General features: G+C 44.0%; 1 non-coding gene across 1 annotated transcript; it reads right to left on the bottom strand.

Moving 5' to 3' along the window:
* Positions 1-565: 565 nt before the first annotated feature.
* On the bottom strand, positions 566-696 carry LOC142454097 (small nucleolar RNA SNORA18). Its single transcript, XR_012785624.1, has one exon. It is a non-coding gene; the product is annotated as a small nucleolar RNA SNORA18 (small nucleolar RNA).
* Positions 697-8,820: the final 8,124 nt, after the last annotated feature.

Raw genomic sequence — 8,820 nt, 5'->3', positions numbered from 1 at the left:
TTGTACTTAAAAAAAAAACAAAAAACCCTTTCTACAGTAGAAACATTTTTATTTTACAAGTTTCTTATTTAACGTCAATTTTATTTAAGAAACTTTATCTGTCTTTCGTACACTGTTCATTGATCACAGTCACCTTCGTTCCTCCAAAGCTTATAAAGGGTCATGATGAGAGCCCTTTTTAAAAGAACCCATGCTATTCTTCCACCGTTATCCGTATAAAGTTAGATTTTCAGAGAGCATCAGGAAGTTACTTTGAATACCTGTGCTGTGTAGTAGCCGTTCATCGCAAAAAGCTCACAATTTTCTAGGGGTGATGCTGCGTTAATCTCAAATTAAACGTGGACAGTTTCAAGCATATATTGCCTAAGTCTCTTCCCACTACGCACTTCAGGGCCATTTTCGGATCAGAGTGCACAGAGGCGGACTTGCTCTTAATTTTCAGGCACCCCTTATCATAATGAGTTGAAAACCCCTGCGCTCCCAAGCAAAGTGCCGATCTGCAGGCTATGCCAATTCCCAAGGTCCAAATCATGTGTCTATTGCATCTTTCATACTGTAAACAAATTTCTGTCTTAGAGTTCTTTCTCTCAGATTCAGCAAATAGCTCTGTGAGCAAAGCACACCACATCGCTACTCTGCGAGATGTTGCCAATGATGAGGGTTCATTGAGAAAGCCCCATCGAGAAAGACCTGGGCACATTCAACCTTGTCTTCGTGGAGGACCCAGGCTAACAGGAACACTGGATGAGGACTCTAGAGACAAGGACTTTGGATATCTCTTGAATGTCCCTTTTCTCTCCCGATCTCTCCATCTGTTCTTGACTCCTTTTGTTCTAAGAGTGGTTGCACATCCTGTACACCCCTTACCGCTTCCCTAAGCCTTGACCACGCCTCTTAGAAACAATCCTGAATGAATTTTCCAGCCTGAATGCGACATCTGTTTCCTACTGGTCCCTAAACTGATATTTAAACTTTAAGAGACAACTAAGCTCCCACCTGGGGAAAAATGTAGAGTTCAAAGTCATCTAAATTTGGGAGTGACCAGAAAAAGGATTCATCAGGATGCATAGGCTGGTGATGGCTGGCACCATGGAGATTGTACATTTTTCATTCTCCAAGCTACATAGTAAATTCTGGAAGGACAAGAATGAGCGCTGTCCTTTTGTACCTCAAACCCTTTCAGTGCACCTTCGATCAGTAGGCTTACGAGGAAACAGCGAGAAGGCCAGTTAGCAAACACACTCTGGAGTGGGCGAGAGCAACAAGGATGAAAAGGACTCTAGGTATTCTGTGTATAATTTTATTATTCTTTTTCCTTATCAAATTTGTTTTATTATGGCCTCCTTGACTTATGTATTATGGACTCCTAGGGGGGGGTGGAGAACAATCTGTCTTCAATGTACAGTTGGAATTCTCTTTAGAAGCAAGGAGAGTGCGACATTTTTCTCATGTGCCTTGGACACGGCATCAGGAACAGCCCTAGAGAAGGGGATCATACTAGAGACAGTAGAGGGTCAACACAAAAATGAGAACGACTTTCAAGGAGGTAGATTGACACAGTGACTGAAACAATACGCCAAACATTCCACTATCTTTTCAGTTCATGTTTCCCCCAATTTTTTTAAGATTGAGAGGACGGGGCAAGATCAAGCAGTGTTTCATTCCGTTGTACCTACTGTCACTGTGAGTTAGAACCAACGAGAGGTCGTCTGGCAAGAACTTCAATTTACAGGTGCGTGTCTGACAGCGGGGGCCTCATTGAAGAAGAAGAACATTGTAATGCATTGTCCTTTCCCCACACGTGTGCGGAGTTCTAGAGCAAGCTTCTCTTACTCTCCAGGATCATCTCTTTTGTGACTGGACATGGAACTATAGTCAGGGTCACCCTAATATTTTCTGTCTTATCAGAAACAATGACTCTTCCACCTGTCAGTCTCTCCAGCTCCTTCCCTACCTTTTCCTCAAGATCCGCGACTTTCCCTCCTTTACATAAAACTAAGGCACTTGCACTCTCTCTGGTTTAACATCCCATTCTGCCCTACATTGGGACCCTGAGGACAATCCTAAGGGTTGTGGTTGGGCCCCATTTGCAACCTAATAAATCAGAATCTCTAGAGAGAGGAGTCCAGGGATCTGAAATTTTACTAGATCCCCAGGTGATTCCAGTGATCAGTCAAGTTTGGGAGTCTAGGGTCTATGGTCAGCTCTGCCCGTTAAGTTGCTTACTATGAGAACAATTACCCCAATTATTCAGACGCCAAACTGGAGTGGCCTCTATCATTCTAATGAAAGTCCTCGAACCAAGGCTTCTGATGGCAGAGATGACAATAGTTTACAAAGCATGTGCACCATGAGAGGAGTATTGAACTATATGCCAGTGGGTCCTCATTCAGCCTATCAAGAGGTGATCGGGATGTAGCATCATTTGGTCTGGGGACAAAGAGTGCTATGTATCTGTGATGGGTTGAGTCATGTCCAGCAAATTGTACTGTGATGGATTGACTTGACTATGTTAAAGTCCCAACCCCTGGTGATTATAAACATGAGCTTGTTTTGAAAGAAGGCTTTTGAAGATGTGAATTGTTACATGTGGTTATATTGGAGTAAAGTGAGGCTTGAAGAGGCTTGATGGTACTTTGGGTTAAATTGGAAACTAGGTCAGTGTTCAAAGCCACCAGTGCCTACAAAGGAAAAAATTCAGACTGTCTGCTTCCATAAAGATGTACAGTAGTGGAAACTCTAATAATCAGTTCAACTCTGTCCTCTATAAAATTTCTATGATCTGGTATGAACTGGATGACAGTGCATTTGTATGTTTGATGACTTGGTAATCAATTTGATTAGAGTAGATTTAATAAGGATCCTAGTGGTGTAGCGGATTACATGTTGGACTGCTAACTACAAGGTCAACCATTCAAACCTACCATCTGCTCCAAGAGAAAAAGATAAAGACTTCTGCTCCTGTAAAGATGTGTACCCTCAAAAAGTTCAAGTGGCAGTTCCACTCTGCCCTGTAAGCTCACTGTGTTAGACAGAGTTCTCTAGAGAAACAAAACCAGATTGCTAGTTATTTTTATATATATATTTATAAAGGTAGATAGATAGATAGATAATACAAGAAATGAACAGTTAAATTATAAAGTAGTACAAATGGCTCAGTACAACTCACTCCCCTGAGAGAGTTGTGAGACACTGACAGTCCTTTAAGTCTTGAGGGCCGCCAGGTAGTCCTCTGTAGAAAGAGCTAGGCTATCCCAGCACAGGTAGCAGCAGCAAGGCAAGTCACCAACTGTCAGCCAGGTCACCAACCATCAGTCTCCAGCTCCAGAGATGTACATTCCAATCGTGTGGTCTTAAAAGGACCTCAATTTACAGCGACACAGGCTAGGCGTCTCACAGGCAGTGTAGCCTGTAAATTGAGGCACAGAACAAGCAAGGCAGCCGCACACTGGTCTGATGATCAAAGAGCGAGAGACAAGAAAGGCTAGGCTCACCAAGCCATTTATCTCTCCGCCCTTCATATAATCCCACTTGTGTTTATCGGCCAGGCTGGCACAATAAACTAACTCTCTCAATCACTGTGTGTGGGAATCTAATCATGGCTATGGGTTTATGTTGTTGTTTCCTGTTTTCGTTTTCCTATCTGTGGGAATCCGCTTGATGCCAGTGGGTTTCAGTAAAGTAGGTCCTGATCTAATAGAGGCGGGGGGGGGGGGATCCTTATAAAAGAGAAGAGATGCAGATAGAGGGAAGCTGACCATGTGGGAATTAATGCTACCAAAAAGAAAAGAAAACAGAATCCCTGGAGCTACCAGGAGCTAGAAGGAGCCTGGTGGCACTGCCAGCTAAGCCTGGGCTGCTAACTGTAAAGTCTGTGATTCAAACCCACCGCAGAGGCTACAGGAGAAAGAGCGTCTTTCTGTGCCCATAAAGGCTTACGGCCTCAGAAACCCTCCGCAGGCTTGTAGTGCTTTGAGTCAGAAAAGACCCAGTGACGGTGGAGGACCAGAAGCGGGGAGGGACAAGAAAGGATCTTTCTCTAGAGTCTTCAAGAAAACATGATTCCAGAAATCCCCTGATTTCTTATTTCTAGCCTCTAGAACTGTGAAATAATACAAGTTTGTGATTTTAAACCACCCCGTTTGTGGTATTTGGTGAAATCAATCTGAAGAAACCAAGGCAATGCCTCGCTTATCCCTCCCTGAGGGCGCCATTGAACTTCAACGTTCAGCGTCTTCGCCAAAGTTCATCTTGGTGAGCCCTTGTCAGAAAACTCTGAAAGGAGGTTCCCTCTAACTAACTACAGGGGAACTAACTCTCTCTGTTTGCCTGACTGGGGTCTTTCTTGCAACAAGGAACTGTGGGCCCTACAGCAAGGTCTATGCCAGGCCAACCAGGAGGACGGAGAGGAAGGGAGAGTTACTGTCCAAGACACAAAGACAGAACAACAGGAAATTTTAGACAAGATTTCACTCCCAGGAAAATGTAGCACTTTCTACAAGGCTTTGACATTCGTAAGGAGTGAACGTTAATTCCTCATACAGTTCACTTGTGTGGAGTAACTCAACTGCTGCCCCATCAGATAAAATCAATGTTGCAATATCTACCCCACCACACCCTCCCCACCACCCCTCCAACCTCGGAAACATTCTTGTCTTTGAATATGCAGCATCTGTAAGAGCCGTGGGCAAGGCATCGTGGGTCCGTGTCTGAATCACAGTCCAGCCCCTACTCCCTGAGTTCAGGAGAATTGAAGTTAACCCTTCCAGCAGGGAGCAACAACACGAATGTGATTAATTTGCTTTCTACTTGGAGGCCACGTTACTACCGGAATGCAGGAACCCAACTGAGAGTTCTGAAGGATCTCATACTTAAGTTGAAAATTATGAATGACGTTGAAGTCATGTATGTCTGCAGCCAAATGGAATCTTTGCTCTGGCCTCAGAAGGTTCTGAGGCTGTCAAGTTCTATGTCTGGAAGGAAGCTGCTGGAAAGATGGGAGAAATGCGTGCCATCTTTTCTGCTGAGCGCTGCACAGCTGAGGAAAGAGCCTAGAACGAATGGCTGCTAGGAGGTGTATCCTGGCAGTGAAAATAAGGGGGTCCGACATCTAGAAATAAGATAGCCTTCTGAGATAAGAGTGGAAACAACAAGTAATGGATCAGAATGCTCCACAAGTCTTAAAGTGATTGTTGTGTAGAAAGAAAATGACTCAGATGGCCTATTTGTGAAGATAGGTAGTGAGGTGGCTTAAAAGAAAAATCACACGTTCTTTGATCATAACTTCATTGAAAAGCAGAATTATGATGTGCTCAGACTGTGGCATTGTCAATGAATACTGAATGTACAGTGGATTTCCAAAAGAAAGAATAAATCAAGAATAGAAGAAATACAACCAGAACCTTTCTTGGAAGCGAGTATAGAGATACTGCAAATTGTCCGCCATCAAAAAAGACTGACCTCGGACTTTGGGGCCAGGGCGTGGTGCCCCAACAGACTGGACTGGAAGACAATCCTAAAGGCCAACAAACAATCCTAGAACTAACTACAAGCTTTTCTTTCTTGTTGTGTTTTGTTTTGTTTTGTTCTTTGTCAGTGGTTTGTTGTTGTTGTTTTGTTGTATATTGTTGCTTGGTGTTTCTCTGTCTTGTTTTTGTGCATGTTATTGTCTCCGCAGGTCTGTCTAAATAAGATAGGCTGGATGAACAATCAGGAGAAGAAAACAATGGGACCGACGGTTCTGCAGGGACATGGGAGAGGGGGAGGTGGGGGAAAAGGAAGTGGTGTTAACAAACCCAGGGACAAGGGAACAACAAGTGATCCAAATTGGTGGTGAGATGGGTGTGGGAGGCCTGGTAGTGAATGATTAAGAGTAATGTAATGAAGAGGTATTGCTGAAACCCAGGTGGGGATGGAGCATGATAATGGGACAGGAGGAAGGTCAAGGGAAATAGAGGAAAGAGCTGGGAGGCAAATGGCATTTATAGAGGTCTAGATAAAGACACGTACATATATGAGGATGGGGAAATAGATCTATGTGCCTATATTTATAGTTTTAGTATTAAACTAGCAGAAGGACATTGGGCCTCCACTCAAGTACTCCCTCAATGCCAGAATACTTTCTTCTATTAAATTGGCATTCTATGATGCTCACCCTCCTGACACAACCACTGAAGACAAAGTGAGTGAATAAGCAAATGTGGTGAAGAAAGCTGATGGTGCCTGGCTATCAAAATATATAGCGTCTGGGGTCTTAAAGGTTTGAAGATGAACCAGCGGCCATCTAGCTCAAAAGCAACAAAGCCCACATGGAAGAACACACCAGCCTGTGTGATCACAAGGTGTCAAAGGGATTTGTTATCAGGCATCAAAGAACAAAAAAAACATATCATTGGATGCACACCTCCATGATACGATCACTGAGGACAAATGGGTGCATAAGCAAATGTGGCGAAGAAAGCTGATGGTGCCCAGATATCAAAAGATATAGCATCTGGGATCTTATATGCTTGAAGGTAAGCAAGCGGCCATCTAGCTCAGAAGCAATAAAGCCCACATGGAAGAAGCACACCAGCCTGTGTGATCACGAGGTGTCAAAGGGATCAGGTATAATGCATCATCAGAACAAAAAAATCTTACCATAGTGAATGAAGGGGGGAGTACAGAGTGGAGACCCAAAGCCCCTTTGTCGGCCACTGGACATCCTCTTGCAGAGGGGTTCAGGGGAGGAAACGAGCCAGTTAAGGTGCAGTGTAGCACCAATGAAAAATACAACTTTCCTCTAGTTCCTAAATGCTTCCTCCTCCCCACCATGATCATGATCCGAATTCTACCTTGCAAGTCTGGCTAGACCAGAGGTTGTACACTGGTACAGATAGGAACTGGAAACACAGGGAATCCAGGGAGGATGATACCTTCAGGACCAGCGGTATGAGTGGTAATACTGGGAGGGTAGAGTGGGTTGGAAAGAGGGAACCGATTACAAGAATCTACATGTGACCTCCTCCCTGGGGGACGGACAACAGAAAAGTGGGTGAAGGGAGGCGTCGGACAGGGCAAGATATGACAAAATAATAATTTGTAGGTTATCAGGGGCTCATGATGGAGGGGGGAGCTGGGAGGGAGGGGAAAAAATGAGGACCTAATGCCAAGGGCTTCAGTGGATGTTTTGAGAATGCTGAGAGCAATGAATGTACAGGTGTGCTTTACACAATTGATGTATCTATGGATTGTGATAAGAGTTGTATGAGTCCCTAATAAAATGTAAAAAAAGAAAAGAGGAGAAAAAAATGATTAGGGCAAAGACTGTACAGATGTGCTTTATACAATTGATGTATGTATATGTATGAACTGTGATAAGAATTGTATGAGCCCCAATAAATTGTTTAAAAAAAAAGAGTTGTATGTAAAACAAAACAAAAAAAGACTGACCTCAAGAGAAGAGCATCATGTTTGATAAAGAGGAGGAAAGGTGGAATTGAAGCCCTCATGTTGTAGTGGCAATGCATTGAACTGCTAACCAGGAGGTCGGCAGTTGGAAACCACCAACCACCTCTCAGGGAAAGATGAGGCTTTCTACTCCCAGAAAGAGTTACACTCTTGGAAAGCCGCGGGGGCAGTTCTAGCCTGTCCTGTAGGGTCCCTATGAGTTGGTATCGACTCGGTGGCAGTGAGCTTGGTTCTGGAGTTAGTGGGATGGATTGTCATAATAGCCCCAGCAGCAGACTCAGACATACTAGCCATGAGGAACACGGACCAGGCCTCAATCCATTCTGCTGCACATACAGTCACCATGAATCGGGGTTGACTAAGCAACAACTAATAACAAGAAACATAATGTCAAATAAACCATAGGCCATTTGCACTTAAAATGGCAGCTAAATTTGGTGAGTAGACATCCTTAAAAAAAAAAAAATCTACTGTGGTGTAGGGGAGGCGGGAGGGTGCGGGTGGAAGTGTTCATAGCTATTTAATATAGACCATTAAAACCAAGCAAAAAACAAATAGATTCATGGACCAACAGTGTGAATCTTGCAAGAGTCATGTGTACAAGGCCTATGTAGTTTGCCCCAAGGAAATGCTTATTGCTCAAGGAAATGCAAACAAGCTCAAGTGGCACGGTAGCGAAGTGCTGGTCGGTTAACCAACGGGTCAGTGATTCAAACCCACCAATATCTCTGCTGGAAGGAATTGTGACTGGCTGCTTCTGAATAGGTTTGCTCATTCACTCACTGCCGTCAGGCCATTGCTGACTCATAGAGGCCCTAGGGGACACCATAGAACTGCTTCTGTGGGTTTCCAAGAATGTACATCTTTATAGGAGTGGAAAGTCCCACCTTTCTCCCTCAGAGCAGCTGACTAGTGGTTTCAAGCTGCCGACCTTGCAGTTGTCAGCCCACCTTGAAATGTAACCGACTATACTGCCACAGGTCCTATAGGTTTGTGGAGAGTAGAAAGCACATCAACAGCCATGGGTTTCGGTTTAAGAAGATGTATGGTTTAATTTTTCAGAGAGGAAGTTCCTTTAAATGCTGAGTCCTTCACACCATTTGTGCTTAGTTTACCATCTCAGGAACCAAATATTGGGTCACGATAGCAATCCCCTTTATACAGCGACTCACTCATTGAAAGTCCATCCCCCGTTACTTTGTGGGCTCCATGAAGACTGTCTTCATTATCTAGTACTGCTGTCCTAGAAATACCACAAGGATTTTGGCCATCAATTTCCCCAGAGGGCCAATTGGGCATTTCTGGCACGGCCCAGAGTGTGGTCTGAAAAGTTTTCCTTCTATGAGCTTTGGAAAGCTGTTGGTGCTTCTA

The sequence above is a fragment of the Tenrec ecaudatus genome, chromosome 7 (genome assembly GCF_050624435.1).
Source record: "Tenrec ecaudatus isolate mTenEca1 chromosome 7, mTenEca1.hap1, whole genome shotgun sequence".
Classification (NCBI taxonomy): domain Eukaryota; kingdom Metazoa; phylum Chordata; class Mammalia; order Afrosoricida; family Tenrecidae; genus Tenrec; species Tenrec ecaudatus.
This window is presented reverse-complemented; position numbering and strand designations above follow the sequence as displayed.